Source organism: Prenolepis imparis, unplaced genomic scaffold (genome assembly GCF_030444845.1).
Source record: "Prenolepis imparis isolate NDT839.2.m4 unplaced genomic scaffold, iyPreImpa1.0 SCAF_121, whole genome shotgun sequence".
NCBI lineage: Eukaryota > Metazoa > Arthropoda > Insecta > Hymenoptera > Formicidae > Prenolepis > Prenolepis imparis.
In genome coordinates, this window is record NW_028141279.1 from 24,465 (window position 1) to 44,620 (window position 20,156).

Consider the following 20,156-nt stretch of genomic DNA (forward strand, 5'->3'; position numbering starts at 1 on the left):
AAAAATTTTGACTCTTAATTTTACGACTATATCTATGAATAAGAAATTAAGAAAATGTGCATTGATACCAAATGATTTCATAAAATGCATTGATGTTTATGAAGAGAGACTTAGACTTAAAGAAAAAAAAAAGAATAAGCCTAAGCCTTGTAGAAAAAATATAAAGAAAATGCAACTTGAGAACATATACATTAGATTTAATATCTTTATTAAAATAATTTTAATACAAAATTTTATAATAACCCATAATTAAAATTGTTTATAAAGTTTCAATTAAGATTAAAAATATATTCTTATAAAATTAATTTTGAAAATCAATTCTTAAAAATTCTTAAGAGATCTCAACATTTTGAAGTTCTTGCAATCACTGAAAGATCTTCGTACAACAATTTATAAAAATGTTAATTACAACTGTAAATTACAACTCGTCCTTAAAATTTTTTAAATCTGCACTATGTAACTTCATCCGATGTGTTAGCTGATTCCAAAATGTCATTCTTTCCGAGAGAAGATTGTTTTCCATAATTATCTTAGACGAATTTCCTATGTATAGATACTCTGGTGAATAATTTGTTTTCACCGGCTTCCACTTTATGGGAATTGCCTTCGTGACCTTTGGCGTTGGATTTCTAAAGAATTTTATTATAATATGTACCTTATATACTAATGCATCATTTTCAACGTATATAATCAAAAGAAAAAATTATTATAACTCCATTATTAACTCATTGTATAATTATTATAAGATAATCATGATAAAATAATGCAAAAAATAGACATTATTACGCTAACTATTATCGTGATTAAATATTAATTTTATTATATACACACATTGGTCTTTCACATTTTTATAAAATTTATATATATATATAAAATTCTGGGTAAATATGCATAATAACGGACCCAGCCCCAATCATCTTGACCTTGACAACATGTCAAGGTCAAGGTGATTGGGGCTGGGTCCGTTATTATGCATATTTACCAAATTCTGATATATAAGTCATAATAAAATCACGATGTAAATCCGAATTGTGAGATAGCTGGTTGTATTCAGTAATAAATTTTATCGCTAAAAATATTAACACTTACCCGGAATTTGCAAAATTGTACCAGAGTTCGGTCATGATACTAATTATCTCGTTATCCTCCTTGGACAATTCCGTTTCCACGAACAATTGTTCACCCACAGGGAACAAATACTGCAATTCGTCCGCGTGTGACACTCCATAATTCCTTTCTCTATCGTCGAATATCGAGCTAAAAGATGCTCCCTCTGTACGCGAAGTAGTAATAATAGACTGATGAAGTTTGATTCACAATAAAGTCTTGGATAGCTTCGTGAGTGCCGTGATTAAACCACGCGTCGCTGTACATCTGCAAAATTATTAGGTTAATACAGAAACTAATTAAATTAATTAGTAATTAAATAGTAATTAGTAAAAACTAAATTACATCGATGACTTTGAATCTAGCTTCATCGGATTCATCGATGTCTTCATTGCCGAAGTAGAATTCGCGAATACTAGTGCTTATTTCATCTCGAAATTGTGTATCTCGAAGACGGTATCGCTCTTCGTAGTATAAGCTGAGAGGTGCAACATTGTGGAAATCACTATTCAATTTCTTCACATGTTCACCTTGATCTCGTCCGTAAATACCTGAGGAGCATCTTATGCATAAATTGTTTGTTCAACTTAAAAAAAATTTTATATAAGAAATTTTATATTACGTTATCATAAAATAAGATTAATCGAAATTTTAATAATGCTTGTGTCGAAGAATTATCCAATAATTTATTAATATGTAATAATTTGCAACACGGTTAAAAGTGTGATGTTAAAACTGTATTTACATGTTATCTAGATTTTGTTTCTAAAACAAATACTTTTATAAGGTTTTATGCAAGCAAGCTTTGTTGAAATAAGTTACAGGAAGAAGTAGTTTTCCGATCTTATTCTAAAAATTATCTTCAAAATTTTATAAATGTTTCTAAGAAAAATTATCCTGCGCAGTTTTCCGATAATTGTAATTCTAAAATGATAATATCATGTAAATCTCTCGGTTTTTGAACTGGAGATCTATGTAGAAAGTTAGTAGTCCCTTATCTGCTACCTTAAGGGTTCCTTCTTCTGATGTAATTCCTGTTATCCAAGGTTTATCAGCTATACGGCCTTGTCGCACGGAAATTAATGGATCTTCCGCCATAACACCTGTGTGTCTGGGTTCGATCACTGGTTTAAAGGGTATCATTGGACAATAACCATAATGCTGAGATAAAACAAGGGATAATTAATTAATTTAAATTATAGAAAAACCAGGAATAAAAACATATGTTTCATAGGAAGATAAATAAGGCTTTGTTGAATGGTAATAAAGAAGTATGACATAAGAAAACTAATTAACAACAGTGCTAAATAGAGTGATAAACAAACTCTATAATTAAATATCAAAATAATATCAAAATAAAGGAAAAAATATTGAAATAATTAAATATTAAATAATAAAATATTAAAACATTAAAATATTAAAATTAAATAATAAATATTAAATAAGTATTAACTAATAAAGTATTAAAAATAAAGTCAAGTCAAGATTAAAAGAATCGAGCGATTTGTGTGATTTTCAATTCACGGTCTATAATGTATTGCGCGTTTATTAAAAACTCGATCAGTTTAGCCTTTATTGAAAACCGAAAATCTAAAATACACGTTTTTTGATTACAATATTAATCGTTCAATGTAGAAATACAAATTTGTTTTTATTTTTATATTTAATAAAATTATTTCTACACAAAATAAATTCATTTTTATGCAGATTTCTAAAACATATGTTATTTTTCTCAGAATTAATCATCTGTTCGTTAATAGCGCAACATTTGAATGATTGATAAAATATGCAGAATATCGTATTCAAGAAATAGGGAAAATTTCTATTATCGATAACATAATTAGCGATGACGATTCTTTAGTTAATCAGTCTCTTGCAACTTGTTTCCTGTTTTTTTTTTTTTTAATTTCAATCGATAGAGGTGCGATGCACGAGCGTGAATAAAAATGTCAATTACATATACAGAAAAACATGCACGTCTCGTTAAACTGGTTTTTCTCGCATCGCCAGAACTTTGTGAACATATTTATTCACACAGTTTCGTAACTGAATTAGATTATTTAAAACACATATTACTCATAAATAAAAATTATCTTGTCAGAAAAATTCCTACGGCGCCTATTTAAATAAATAAAGTATCAACAAACAAATAATATCGGTCACAATAAATAAATAAATATTTTAATAAATTTCATGAATATATATATACCAGATGTCTCATTTTAAAGGACTCACTCAAATATCTCATTGTCAGAAACACTGCGTTAAATAGAAAAATGTTTTCTACAAAAGTTGTAAGGTTTCGAGGGGGACATAACATAGTAATATTCATTTGACCTTGGGCAGCATCTCCAAGGTCAAGTGAAGGTGAGAATTTGAAGGTGAGAAGGTGAATTTTGAAGAAAATAAAAAAATGCTTCAGATAAAAGTTGTTCAAATTAATTAGTAGAAAAAGATGTTATAATAAAAATATGGGTTTCCATTTAAAACATTTATTCTCACCTTCACTTGACCTTGGAGAAGTGGCCCAAGGTCATATGAATATTACTATGTTATGTCCCCCTCGAAACCCTACAACTTTTGTAGGAAACATTTTTTGATTTAACGCAGTGTTTCTGAGATATTTGAGTGGGTCCTTTAAAATGGGACACCCGGTATATATATATGCAGATTGATGAAAACGTGATCTATCATCATAATTTTTTTCGAGTTTATTTTAATTTTGCATCGGGACACGCCTATTCCAAAGTGGGATAAAATGACTTCGCGTGACTGTTCACGGATCATGCAACCATATCAATGTCAGTATGTAAGCATACATATATAATTTTTCTGAAACTGATGCACGCGCAGAGATATAGAGCTTGTCTCTCACTGTTACGCTTTTAACAGCTGTGCATGAATGTGTTTAGATGACATTTTAAGTTAAATAGTAAAAGTAGATAGTTCACGCGCATACAAAATATTAATATTACAAATTGGTGTGTGTGAAATTGGCGTCTCATTTTGTGGAAACTCATAAATAAATAAGAGTTCTAGCTTTATTTACAATAGTTCTAGAGTTCCTGATAGTTTAAACAAATAATTCCGGCCATTAAAGCAAAAAAATCGATTCGGACAAACTGAGACGCCAAGTTCACGCAGCGAATGTACATGCCCAGAACTATATGAGAACTGCTTTAAATGAAGCAGAACTATTGAAAATCGACTGGCGTCTCACTTTTAAAGTCGAAAAAATGCATTTTTCGATCAAAATAATTAGTTTAAAAAAGTTCTAAGTGATTTATTTATCAGAACTCTTTGGAAATGTAATGTACATGCCCAGAACTATATGAGAACTGCTTTAAATGAAGCTGAACTCTTGAAAATTGACTGGCGTCTCACCTTTAAAGTGGAAAAAATGCATTTTTCGATCAAAATAATTAGTTTAAAAAAGTTCTAAGTGATTTATTTATCAGAACTCTTTAGAAATGTAATGTACATGCCCAGAACTATATGAGAACTGCTTTAAATGAAGAAGAACTATTGAAAATCGACTGGCGTCTCACCTTTAGACTCGAAAATATGCATTTTTCGGGCAAAATAACTGTTTTAAAAAATGTCTACTTGTTTTAATTATCAGAATTCTTTGGAAAGGCAATATACATGCCCAGAACTATATGAGAACTGCTTTAGAATAAGCAGAACTCTTGAAAATCGACTGGCGTCTCACCTTTAGACTCGAAAATATGCATTTTCGGGCAAAATGATTGTTTAACAAACTTTTTAATTGTTTTAATTATCAGAACTCTTTAAAAATGTATTGTACATGTCAGAAACTATACGAGAACTGCTTTAGAATAAGCAGAACTCTCGAAAATCGACTGGCATCTCACTTCGACATCTATAGCTATTGGTATCCGGTTGTCTTTATTGTTGTTTAATTAGTGTTTTTTGCTTTTAAAAGGTAGAACTCTTCTTAGAACTCATGTAGAACTATAGATCTTTTCATTTCTGATAATTACTGATAAGGAAAACGCCGTAGGACAAAGTGGTGAGACGCTGCGTGAACTTGGCGTCTCAGTTTGTCCGAATCGATTTTTTTGCTTTAATGGCCAGAACTATTTGTTTAAACTATCAGGAACTCTAGAACTATTGTAAATAAAGCCAGAACTCTTATTTATTTATGAGTTTCCACAAAATGAGACGCCAACTTCACACTACAAACTGGACTTGATTTATGTGCTCGACTTTTTACATAAAGATTACATCAAAATAGTAATTAACAATTTAAATCAGAGATTACATTAGAATAATTATTAATAATTTAAATAAGATTATATTACAAATAATAAATGTGATTCATATACAGGATGTTCTATTTTAAAGAAATAAAAAAAATTTTATATTAAATAAATAAATAAAAAAAAAATATATATCTTATTAGACTTAGGTATAAAAGATAAAGAGCCAGAGAGAGAAGGAAATAAAAATTTATAAATTTCATGCAACACGTAGCAACGCTATGCACACATGATTGGCAGCTTAACGAATGCCTTCAGATACCTGTCGAAATAAAGAATAAAGAAATGCGTAAGAAGGCCGCACGAGAAAACATTTAACAAGCAGTCAAAGTATTAAATATTCAGGTCAAATTCCAGCAGTTAATTCAAGTTCTTAGATTATATATATACATACTTTGCATCTAATTAAATGTTACATTTGCACACTCTAAGACACCTATATTTATGTGAAAAATATACGAAGCCTATAAATCGACAGAGAAATTAATTAGTAAGAAACAAATTGTATTAAATTATTCGATAATTGAAATTATTTATACTTCTTCCTTTTACTTCGAGATTTAAGAAACATGATTGAGATCGTTTCAACATTCATTCATTTAATATTAACGAAAGAAAAACTCCAGTAAATTAGAAGTATAGTAAAATAAATTGTTTATTTTTAAATAATCTATAATTGTAATTAAAAAAAATTGTATTTTTTAATTATAATATTTCGTTTTACATATATTAAATTGTCCCGTTTAATTTTAATTTTAACATTACGATAACTGTCATATTCATGTTTTATTTATATAATATTTTTTAATTATATTATATAAACTCTCTTAATAAAATATTATTATTGTTGAAAATATTATACATGACATCATCTACAATGATTCGTTATTATCAGAGATAAATATGTTAAAAAATTCATTTACCTACCTAGAAAAGACGATCGGTACCAATAAATCTCCTTTGCGTTTTATATTTTTATATTAATATTTAATTTATATTTTAAACTATATGCATTATTATAATTCAAGAAAGAATATAATGTATTAAAAGATAAATATTTTTTATATTTTATATAATTAATAATAATTATAATATAATAATAGATTTAATATTTATATATAATATAATATTTTATATAATATAATATTTTATATATAATTGATATCAATTATTTATATAATTAAAGAAAGAATATAATAAATTTAAAGATAAATGTCATTTAAATATTTTAAAGAGATAAATTATAAGGAATTAAAAACCACACAAAGACCGGAGAGAATAAAAGTGTTTCACACATATAGATGCAAATATATATACATATTAATGTGATTTATTATGAAAATCTTGCCAAAGACCTTACCTTCTGAAAGAGGGTTCACCATATGGTAATGAACACTTGCGCCTCCCGCACTTTCGCCAAAGAGAGTCACTCTGTTCGGATCACCGCCAAAAGAAACGATATTCTCCTGCACCCATCGCATGGCTTGCTGCTGATCTTTCAATCCAAGATTGCCCAGACATTCCAGGTCCTCCGTACTCAAGAAGCCCAGCGGTCCAAGTCTAATGCAAAAAATCGACGTGTTATTACGCATAACACATCTGTTATTTAAAAATCGATTTCTCTTTGAATTACGAGGCGCATTTTTTAAGTAAGGACCGTTTTGAAATAAAAAAAAGATCTTAACAATATAAAACTATAAAAAATAATTTATTATAGCCAAAAAACTTCTACAAGCTTACTTTATTTTTCCACATAATCATCATAAACGCCGTTACTAAGTGGTTCAAGACACAGGCGGCAGACTTTTAAGAAAATGGAATTATGAAGCTGTTGAAATTATATCAAAAATAGGTGGAAGTCAATGATGATTATGTGGAAAAATAAAGTAAGCTTGTAGAAGTTTTTTGGCTAAAATAAATTATTTTTATATGTTAAGATCTTTTTTTTATTTCAAAACGGACCTTACTTTAAAAATGCGCCTCGTATATAAAAGAAATTGTAATAACTTTCTTACTCCTCCTCCCCAATAATTGTGTAAAAACAAACATCATTCATTGTGCATATAATATTTTTACATAATTTTAATATAAGAAATTACACATCTCTGCGTGTAAAAAATTAAATTACACAATTAATCTTAGAGTGACATTAGTCATCCACGTGGTATAAAATTTGAATACACTTATTGTACTAAAGTGTAAGTCTCTTTTTCAAAATATAAAGTTACATTTTCATTATTTTTATAAAATAATTAAAATTAGTTGATAAAAATAAATGAAAATGAAAACTTTTATGATTATTTTGACAAGAAAAATTTTGATTAGATTTTATCTTATCAGAGGAACATTTTAAAAAATCTTACGTAAGAACTACTTCAACTTCCTTCTCCCAAAAGCCTAACGTAATCTAAGAATGACCCCTATATGTCTTTATATTTTAATTCGTCTGAAAATAGATGACAGATGTCAATCATGCAATCAATAATGTCATTTAATAGCGACCCCTTCAAGGTTAAAGAATAATCAAGATCGAACTTCACCGAAAATTGAGGGTGACGAGGACAAAATCGTGATCCAGCAGAAACTTGGGCCCGTAAAATTCGGAATGACCAGCCCCGGTGAGCCATCCGCCACCGTGAAACCAGATCATGACCGGATATCGATGGGCGGTGGATGACGGCGTTTCGGAAGCGCGCTGCGTATAGCCGTTCAGGTAAAGACAGTCCTCGCCGCCGACGATCTCTTCCTGATATGTGTAGCTATTCCGTTGCGTACAAATTTCCGCGTTTTCCACAGCTGCTCGTACTCCGTTCCAGGCGGCCGCGAGTTGAGGCGGCTTCAAAAAAATTAAATTGCGATGATTTTGATTCATCCATGCATGGAAATTGATCTTGCGAAGGCTCGACGATGCTGGACAAATTAAGCGTTTCAAGGACACGACACTTTGGTGAAATAAAGAAATTTATCTTGTCTTGAGATCAATAAATTGTCTTGGATACTAAGGTATCCAGAAGCTAGTAAGAGTCAAGGACAGATATTAGGTGCAATAAAATTCTTTTTAAAATCTTCTATACTTATTTTGAACGTTTCCACTCTTCGATGATCCAAAGAAAGGACCAGAAAGTTAAACAATAGGTATAGAGAAATTTAAAAAGAATTTTATTGCTCCTAATATCAGTGCCTGACTTTTACTAGTCCTTTTTATGAAACTGTCTTGAGACACAATATGAAATTGTTGTTTCAGAACGTTCAATTAAATTGTTTGGTTTCTTTAGAATTAGTCAATGTTTTTAGAAGTGGAGACAAAAATATTATTAATAAGAGAGCCGAATTTAGCGAAAGTAGGCAAAAATTTAGTAATAGAAAAAATTAAGTAATAAAAATTATTTCGATTATGCTTTAATATTATTAAAATTTTATTCGTAAAATTGTACGAATATATAATAAATATATATTACACATTTGTACAAAATAAATATTATAAACATCACGAGAATTGTATATAAAATCTAAAAATTATAGTGTATAAATTTTCTACAAATATAGATGTTTTACTTATATTGCAGAATTGAATATCGAAAATAAATTTAATACGGGCATTTATATTTATTATTATATAATATTTATTATTTAACGAGTCTTATTTGATATGGTATTTATATTTATTATAATATTAAATATTTTATAATACTGTAGTTTTATAATATAGTTTAATGAGATTTCCAATTGTGTTTTGCTCTTCCGTTTTTTACGCAAAAATGTTCTGAAAAATGAACCTTATATTTAATATGTAAATGTTCAAGTGTAGAGACAACAAATTTCGCATTGATGCGTCAGCCATTTGTAATGCTGATTAATGTATGTACATGTATATTTTATGTTATTATTCGAAGCGTAGGTAATTTATGCGCGTGCTTATTCTTGTAAGCGACTTATACGTATGAGTAAATTATTCCTGATGAGCAAAATTATGACGATGTTTATGATTAAGGAAACTCGTTTGTCATACTTGTATTGGCTTTTTACAAAATTAAGTTAAAATTATTTTTAATTTAGCCATTTTGATTTATCGAAATAGAAAAAATTTGCAAAAATTTGTAACATTATGTGTAACATTAAAGATCTTTATGTTAAATATTTTAAAATATTAATTGGTATATTTAATACCATTCTTGACATAAAACTCAAGATTTGATCTCGAATCTCAATTCATGATTCAAATATTAACCTGATATTATTTGTGATATTAATTACAATTAAGTATAATGTCTTTATTGAAAAATGTAAAATTTTTCAATACAAAATTTGCAAAAATAAACCACAGAGTGTATTGGTGAATGACTTTACTCGTGTTTATATTTGCATAATAACATCTTTTTTCATTTTCAGAATAGATCGATGATATTACGTACGAAGAATTATGCAATGTGTTTGTGATTATCTCATATTACATAATTGAGAAAAAAAATAATCGACAGCTAAAGACATTTAGACTTTTATTTATTAAGAGTTTCCTATAAAAAATTTAACTGCAAGATTTAATTAGAAAGAATCAATAAGCACATACATTTCTTTATAAACATAATAGTAAATAAAATATAGAACGATGACGTATTAAAACATACATTAAGAATAAAATAAATACTTTAAATTCTCATTTTATTTATATTTATTTATATTTATATTTTTATATATTTACTTTTCATTATATTAGTAAATGAGAAATACATTATACAAATTCGAGTAGAGAAAATTAAGAAATATATATTATACATTGCTAAAAATTTTAAATTAACATTTTATATAATTACATATGACAAATGTTAAAAAGAATTTGTTATATAATAAAATAATAATTAAATTTGATACGTCAACATATTTTAGTTTCATTTCCGCTATTGTTACGGTTTACTTTATATCTAATTGATGATAAATTTCCAAGCTTCTAGAATTCAAAATTAATATCAGATAATTTTTCTCTCTTCCCCTCTCTCTTTCTCTCTCCTTTTTTCTCTTTTTTTCTCTTATATCCTTATATCAGGTATTATATTAACATCACTGAATACGCGTGATGTTACGAAATAAACGATGAATAAAATGCAAGGAGCAATCTTCGTAAGTCGTTAAATGACGAAGGCAATCGACCAGCAGAATATCTAATGCGAGCAAATAATATTATTAGCATGATTTCCGTGATGTATATATTGCGACGTCTTTACCCGCCTCGCGAACGCCGATCGCGAAGGGGGGTTCGTGCAATCTCAAAAGTTCAACGGTAATGATTAGTTATTCGTTAACGATAGAAATTCCGGTATCCGGAGCGTTCGTTAAATATGCGAACCTTCGGTAACCGGGGTGCTCGGTAATATACTGCAATTCGGTAACCCGGTATGTTCGTGAAATAATTGGGCGCCAGGCGCGATTTCTCGCGCCACGGTAACGAGAATATTTTAGAGTAGCGGAATAGCGGTCCGGCTTCCGGCTGCGCCTAGCCCAGTCTATGGGTGAGACACGGTAGTTTACGATTAGAGGTACGTTTCGAAAAGGCGCTCACCGAGACAATTAACTGTATTGTTTACGCAGAATTTGATAATGTAATAGAAATCGATTCGTCTCGTCAAGTCATTGTCGATTTTTCCGGTTAAATTTTTTATCACGGTATGCTTCTCGTTGCAGCATATTCGATTAAAAATTTTTACGTATTTTTCTTATCCCCACCCTCCTTTACTTTCATTCACCGATGCGTTTCAAGAGAAAAAAACTTATAATGTAACGAAAAAAAATATCAGTTTCCTTTGAGACGCTCTCGTCGACGGATCGTGAAAAACTTAAACCTCGTCAACAAAAACGTATAAGTTTTTTCTTCGCAATATGGATATAGTCATCGACATACAAGGCTTCCGCGATGCGAGCGAGAAGTTTCTTCCCAAGGAAGTCGCGGTTGTTGCGATTAACGCGTCGATCGTCGACCACTGGATTATGATGCCGCCGCATCCGTTCACTGAATTACCCGAAAAAGTAAGACGACAAAACTGCTGACTCACACGAAATTATCATGGGATCGAATGGTTCGACGGCGAGACTAATCCAAAATATTTTACATTGCATTTATGTGAAATTATAAGGCACACGCGTCACATTTACGTTAGAGGCAGTGAAAAAGCACACTACTTGCGAAATCTACTTTCCAGAGAGATATATAATTTGGAAGGTATCTCTCCAGCATTTAAAAATCTAATTAGATGAAGAGTGCGGACAATATTGCGCTCATCACGGAATTCGAAAAATCTTTCATTGCGCGTTACATAACGTTTACAAATTGAAACGTTGGCTACTCGATCAAAATAATAGCGGCAGCAGCGATACTCTCAGCGTAAGTCAACCCGATACTTGTAGTTCCCCCGAAAATTATCAATTGAGTGACAGCGACGACGACGTCAGCTATGAAAGCGTGAAAACCAGCTGCGACAAGGATTATTCTGCTAGCAACGTAAATGGCAATTCCGTTCTAATTCATAATATTAAAGCTTAAACGGATAATGTATTAGAGATAAAAAAATTGTCGAGAGCCGAGCAGGCGATTGAAAAAAAAGAAGAAAAAGAAGAAAGACTTGCAAAGCTCAAATTGACGAGCGAAAACGTTATAGCGGGAGAAATAAAAACCGAAGTTATTCAAATAATACCAGGATCCACGCGTTCGTCGTTGTACCAAAAAAATGAACTCTTGCGAAATTCTACGAGCATTGAGCCATATCAATGTCAGGCATGCGGGTGTCTATCCCGCCAACAGAGTTCCGAGGGTGTGGACGAGGTCGACGGCTATCGTCGCTAATACAGACGATCATAATCGACCTGAAGAACATTGGGTCGCCTTTTTCCTCGATGAACACGGAACAGGCACCTACTTCGACAGCTATGGAATACCACCCTTGGAGCCCGGATTTCTCCTTCGTCTTCGATGAAACTCCATCATCCACCGATGGAACACTCGACAACTACAAAGATTTTTTTCACAAACTTGCGGACAATATAGCTGTGTATTTCTATATTATATGTCTGTCGGTTACGATCTTAATCAGTTTCTTACTCTTTTTACCGAAAATTGCGAACACAACGACCGATTAGTCGTACATTTATTTCGCAAAATTTTTCTTCGTTGAAGTAAGAGGCGTGTTAACGTAGTTGCTAACTGATATCATATGTAATTCAGTAATTTCAATAAAATACTTTTATGTATCGATTTAAACTTTATGTATTTGTAATATCAATTTATATGAAGAATTAGTAATAATAAATGTGTGTGAAACTTTTTACTTGTACTTTTTGTTATTTTTCTCACATTCTCTAACCTCATAGCAAAACAGAAACTCGATCTTTTAAAAAACTTTAGGGTAATTTACGACCTCGATAACATCAGCTGTCTCAATATTGCGTCTCAGACTCCCATGCCTGATCATATCTGTTTTATTATCCAACAAATGTCCATGCACTTCCTAACTATATTGTTTACTAGAATGCTAATGCACGTGTTTTTTATTAGAACTCTTTTTGTTACCTGAGGTGCCGATAGTACCCGTCAATGTGACGTTGAGTAATCGGTTAGCTATAATTACGGACGCTGGCCGATTGTATTTTTTGTATATCTTTTTGTTTCCTTTGTTACCGACGATATTTGGCAATGCGACGCTGAGTAAGCGCTCGGCCGAAATAAATGCTTGTGTTAATTTTTTTCAGCGCTATACATGGACGCCGGTGCCCATTCGCTCTACCGCAAGAGGTAGACGGGGATGTCATACTCCCTACAATGATTTCGGTATACCACGGCGACTTTAGCATTTTATCGTTATTTTGTCGGATAATTTTGTCACCCCTCTGTCATGTCATTAGTCGTCTACTTAAATATAATATTGCGTAATCTCTTCCTTTTCAATTATTTCTTACCGTATTTATTATCGAAGATTTCCTTCGACGCACCGGGACCTATGCAAATATGTTTTATTACCCTTTTTTTGTCTCACCGGCGGGACCAATCGGCATTCCCTCCACCATTCCCCTCTCTAGAGTCAGCGGCCGAGTGGTGGGGGTTAGTTTGACGGGCCATATCTGACAGCGTTAGTGACCGAGTGGTGTGGGGCCGGCGCCAGTGGCCGAGTGGTGGGGGTTTGTTATGACGGGCCATACACATGCCCACTTACTACTGACAAACAATTATATAAATAGTATCGAGAATGGAAAGCATTGAGGAACGCAATTATCTTGGAGCTCAGAAAGCATTCGAATTCAATTTAAAAAATAGGAAACAAGTGATAGACACATATATAGTTTTGTGAAGCATTTAATAAACCGTTACGATATTCTACTAGATTTCTCCAAACAGAAGTGAGATTTTGCAAAATCCTGTTCAAAGAGATGATGAGGCCAGTCAATATGATGCTGAAAAATTTATTTAAAACTTTAGGCAGCGATTAGAGAAAGAAAATATGTAATTATAACATTTATATTATAATCAAAGCAGACGTCGCATGAAATTCTTTTGTTCTCTTGTTCAAACCTTGTTAGCACACACAAGTAAAAAAATCGCAATGCAACAAATTGACGTTAACGATTTGAAAAAGAAAATTATAAAATGTTATATTTTGCACAAATTTAATAGTAACAACTATTTCCTTATCAGTCTGATAAACATGAAATTAATTAAAATGAAAATCAAAGTGTGTCAGAATATTGCGAGAGCAGATTACTCGTTGCTACAAGAAAATGTCTCAATGAAAGAATCGAATGGTTTCGCATTTTGGTATAATAATATATTTAAGACACTTATGAAAACTAATCAAGAAAAGAAGAATATAGCTGGCAAAGTGTTTTTACTTATTATCGATTGCACAACGCATCTTCTCAGAAGGGATTACTCACAGTTTTAATGTGTTTCTTTCGATAAACTCCAATATTCTCAGAACTACTATATCTAGAAATTATCGAGAAAATGGATTATTTGACATATTATATGAAGAAAACATTGTATATACATATGCCCTAAACTGCTTCGTTTACAAAATACAAAATTTCAAAGTTGTGAAAAAAATGGTTGTGAAAAATATAGTGGTGGAATAAGGCTGAATAGGTACATCAAACTTCGAATCTTCAAAACATCAAATTGAATAAAGCAGGTGGCTTATTGTTCATCAATCGGCTTATATATATATAATGCCGTTTATGTTCTAGTTTCCGTGTCGAGCTTTTAACAATAGTCTGGAATTAAAGGCGGCTTTAAAAAGGAAAACGAAATAATCATACGAATATGTCTGAAAGAAACAGTATTAGTACATAAAGAAATAATAAACAATCATAACCTTTAAAAAAAGCATGAAACATAAATCAAGTGTATTTTGATAGAACATACAAAATTTGTTGGAATAATTAGCAAATAAACCTCTTGTCTTTAAACATGTAAAACAATACTGGATGTAAAACAATACAATTATAATACTGATAAAGTAACTATTTTAACGTAAATCAAGTCGCATCAATCGCATAATACTGATAAAGTAACTATTTTAACGTAATCAATTCGAATCAATCTCTTCTCAAGTATTAATTAATATTTATGATGATATACATATGCCGATGATAAGGTACATCCAATTCTAATTAAGTAATGTAATAAATGAACATAAGCACATCAAAGTCCTTTAATTAAAATAATAATGTTAAGCCTTGGCAAACCTCATAGATAATTAATACATATGATGAATAATATAGAAATGTTGACATGTGACAAACATATTGAATCAAATAGAATTAGTGTAACAAGGTCATTGTTGGTGTAAGAATATCATATAGGTGTATATTAAATTATTGTAAATGGAACATAATAGATTAATGAATACTTCTCTATACGTGTGCAATAAAATCTTTTGAATAGTGAATTAAATCTCGATAAGAATATTAAATCATATTATAATGAGAGCAAGACTCAATATGTATAGCAAATCATATAATAAATGAGAGCGAAGCTCAATATGTGTAATAAATCATATAATAAATGAGTGAAGCTCAACATGTGTAATATAATCATATAATGAGTGAGAGCGAAGCTCAATATGTGAGACAAAACATATAATAAATGAGAGCGAGGCTCAACATGTGTAATATAATCATATAATAAATGAAATCAAGGCTCAATATGTGACAACCCACACAGCACATGATATCGTACGAATATTCTATATTCATTCTGTGAATGTACGTACTGTACGTAATATACTGAGAACATCTTTATAATATCTTGTGTAGTATATTATTTTTCGTATATTCTCAGGATATTATCAGAACATCTTGTGTAGTATATTATTTTTCGTATATTCTCGTATATTCTCAGAATGTACTTTTAATATCTCTTATAGTATATTATTTTTCGTATATTCTCATAATATACTATTGAATTACGCGCATTTTTACTTATGAGCGGATATGTATGCCATTTTGGATACGTAATTTCCGCTATTGCCGTCATTTGTCTTTTCCTTGTTCTTGTTCACTGACCACGTGCAAGTGCTATGTGCAATCTGATGCAATTATATTACGATTGTGATTAATCGCAGGTAATCCTTTTTATTTTCAAATAAATTAAATGTAAAAAGGATATTTTATAAAAGCTATTCAATGATTTATTAATACTTCATAATTATAAACACACAAATTAACCTCATTAATGCAAATTATAACCTCACAATCGAATATTATAATGTATCAAAAATATGTATTTTTATGTGAAATTCTTATTATTATGTTACAGCATTTGCACAAAAAAGGACGTCATTATCAATTGTCGTTTATTATATCAATTATCATTTTGTGATCTCTACAGAATCTTTCTAAAGAAAAAGTGTTCTCCGCATACACATATATACATATGTATATAGATGAGATGTAAATGTGAAAAATAAAAGTGAAACTCTGGATTCAAAAATCAAGTGAGTTTTATAACATATTTTAATTATATAGTGTGTACGATTAAGTAAGCTAATTGTTACTGCAATTAACTTTTAAAACAATCTTAAAAGACTAATGTATGCCAATACTCTATATTTGTATATTACACATTGATAATGAATGAAAGATATTGCATACATATAAAATAATATGTTAACTAGGCTTTTAAAACCGTTTTAAAAGTTAATTGCAGTAACAACTAATATATATTAATATATGTATTCTTATATGAAGTTCTCATTATATGTTACAGCGTTATTTGCACAAAAAAAGGACGTCATTATCAATTGTCGTTTATTATATCAATTATCACTTTGTGATCTCTGCAGAATCTTTCTAAAGAAAAAGTATCTCCGCATATACACATATATATATAGAGATGGGATATGTAAAAAATAAAAGTGAAACTCTGGATTCGCAAAAATCAAGTGAGTTTTATAACATATTTTAATTATATAGTGTGCGATTAAGTAAGAGCTAAGTTATTATACTGCAATTAATTTTTAAAATGATTTTAAAAGTTAATTTCAGTAACAACATATAGCATATAGCTTATTAAATATATGTTAGATATTATTAAATGTATTCTTATGTGAAATTATTATTATATGTTACAGCGTTTGCACAGAAAGAACATTATTATCAACTTCGTGATCTAATACTTTCTGTGAAATAAGAAAAATTATATACATATATATAATAATAAATAATAATAAGTAAAATGTTTATATAAAAAAATATAAAAGTGCAATTATACGTTCAAATAATATATGTGCAATTATAACATATATTTAAGAAATTTGAATAAAAAGATTTTATGTGTGAACAAAATGTTAATATTTTACACAAATTTTTTTTATTTATAGTAAAATTTATAGTTAAATTTATAGTATAAATATAAATGGATTATATATATATGTACCGTAAACACTCGAAATCTGTTTTTCCGTATACTTAGTAGTCAAAATTTGCATATTTTTACTAGTAAGTATATGAAAAAACAAATATGGGGTGTTTACGGTAACATATATCATTTATATTTATATATAAAATATAGAAAATATAAGTTAATCTATAGAATGTCTTGAGTATATTATTAGTACATTATTAGTACATATATGTATATACCAATGTCATACTCAAGACATTCTATAGATATACTTATTATATACTAAAAGATATTTTCAGTATGTACTGAGAAGCAGGAAAAATCGGACATAGTAGCATTCTTAGTACATACTCAGTATATCGCAGTATGTATTTCGAATGTTCCTAGAACATACGCAATATACTTTTGTGATATTCTCAGAACATTCTCGGAATTTACATGTACTGTGTGGGAAATTAGAAAGAATAATAATAAGTAAAGTTATATATGGATAATCAAAAGGTGTCTCAACAGATTCTGACTTTCTAATACATACTAGAATAATTAATATGAGATAAAGAACAAGTTTTATAATGAAATAACTTTCTTCGAACAATAAACCAAAAAGATTAATCAAATAGGCTTTAATATTTCCTTGAGACAGTTGAAGCTCGGGCAATATCCATCTTCGTTGCCTTAGTAAACCGTATTTACGAGGACAACTATTTTCTTTATGAAGAATTTTGTTACCTGGAGATGAAGAGAAACCGTTCGGCTTGATCAGAGCCCAAAGTTGCTGCCCAATCACGGTAACCAATGTTAACCAGTGATAGCAAGTATTATTTGTAGCTGGTACTCAGAAATTACGCCGTAACAGGCACTGCCAATGGCGGACACTAAAGTCGCCCCTTTGATGATGAAACTCGATAGCTTCCCATTGGTATGTTGCTGCCCTCAATGTATAGGATCTCAAAGATCGAAATTGGCAAGAATTTGGCTCCCAAGGAATCATCCAAAGATGATGTCTTTATTTTGTTGCTGCCCTTGAGGAATCTTTTGGCACAAAAGCTACTTAAAGCGGAGAGCGAAAGAAAAAACACGTCTGTTACTTCTTGTTGCCAGGAAGAAGAAGCAAAACGGAAGCTAGCTACTCGCTTGTCTTTACAGCGACAGCGCTACTACGAGGTAGCACTGTCGGTAATTTTGACCGACTGATGAACCATGGCGTGATCGGAGTCGGTATTGTCGTATGATTCCGTAACACTTATTAATACGCACGATTATCAGTGTGTATTGCCGTGTATGTGTTCCTTCAAATTTTTTACAGGTAAGTGTCTCGTTCATTACAACCTAGTCCCGCTGCTCTGATTTACAGTAATAATCGTAATATAGATCTATTTTTTATTTCCATTTTCTCGTTTATATGTATGTAATGCAAAATAAAATAGAATAAAATAATATAGATATACAATCTTAATTATAATAGTTGCCCACAGCGCAAAAATCAGTTGACATAATGAAATACAGGCAATATTATTCTTTTAAACTTCCGAGAAAAGTTTGATTCATTCGATTGATCGATTGAGTGAATAATATATGTATATGTGTATTTGTATATGGGGCATTCCATACCAAATCAACAACTTTTTTCTTCGACCATTTTTTATTTGCTTCATTTTTTTTCATATTTGTGTATCTATTGAAAGTAGCTTCATTGAATTTTTTAAGATTTTTATCTCTATCGATTTTCGAGTTATATGTATACATTTTTTTAAAATTGATTTTAAATTTCAAATATCTATAACTTGAAGAGAAATAAAAATATTGTTTATAAAAAAATGGTAATTTTTTGTTTATGAATGTATTTTTCAAAAAAATATTGAAAAAATTATAAATAAATTTTATAACATTTAATAGTGTTTTAGTCAATTTTAACCGAAATTTTTTTTTTTCTTCAATGAGATCTTTTCGAATTTTTTCAAGAAATATATATTAATTGGATATAAATTGGCTATGAGAGCCATACGCGGGTGTTATAGCGAAAATTAATTTTTTTCGCTAAAACTTGTATAATGTGCACGGGGCACGAATTTTGCTTGATAATTTTAATTCCTATATTCCTTTCTGACCCCCCTAAAAAGATATTTGTGAGAAAAATATCGGGCCAAAGTCGCATTAAAAAAAAAATGTATAAATTTTAGACTTAAAATCAAAAATTTTGAGCTATTGACGAAGAGAGGATTCAGATATTTTCTCTATAATATAATATAATAATGAATATTATATTATACATCAGATTGTATCACACATTAAGCTGAAGATGGTCCAAAAAAAGGACCGAAACATTCTAAAGAAATAAAGAATAAGTATACAAAATTTTGCGTTCTTATTTCCGACGCACCGGCTCTTATTAGCCTATTCCTTTAATCCTTTATTCGAATATAACTGAGCCTTATCTCTATCAAAATATTCTTTTTTTCCTCAATAAGACCTCTTAAATTCTTTTCAAAAAAATTTATAACATTTTAGACTTAAAAACAAAATTTTGTAGCTATTGACGAAGAGAGGATTCAGATATTTTCGATATTTTTAGACTATTTTTCGATTTTTTTTTCAATTTTTTTTTAAAATCGCACTTTTTGGTATTTTACACCATTCCGATCTATAAAATAAGTATTTCCTTTTTTATGGACCACACACTAATTATGTGAAAAAAGTGGCCGTCGTTAAAATCGACCAAAAATATGAAAAAATGTACTTTGTGTGATGCGAATCAAAAGTTCAAATGGGCATGATCTTCAAAATATGCTAGTTTTTGAGCTGCGAACTCACAGTTTTCTATTTCTTATCTAAAAATGAGCAAAAATATTACATTTATGGGCTCGTAGCTTAAAATCTAGCATATT

General features: G+C 30.0%; 1 long non-coding RNA gene and 1 pseudogene across 2 annotated transcripts; one reads left to right on the forward strand and one right to left on the reverse strand.

Annotated features, from left to right (window-relative positions):
• Positions 1-279: 279 nt before the first annotated feature.
• LOC145947686 (esterase E4-like) lies at positions 280-8,262 on the reverse strand (annotated as a pseudogene).
• Positions 8,263-15,907: 7,645 nt separating this feature from the next.
• Positions 15,908-17,879, forward strand: LOC145947687 (uncharacterized). Of its 2 annotated transcripts, XR_014427225.1 has the most exons (4): positions 15,922-15,991; positions 16,186-16,363; positions 16,636-16,810; positions 17,000-17,879. It is a non-coding gene; the product is annotated as an uncharacterized LOC145947687 (long non-coding RNA). The 2 variants fall into 2 exon arrangements; XR_014427224.1 differs by having other exon boundaries at positions 15,908-16,363.
• The last annotated feature ends 2,277 nt before the right edge of the window (positions 17,880-20,156 follow it).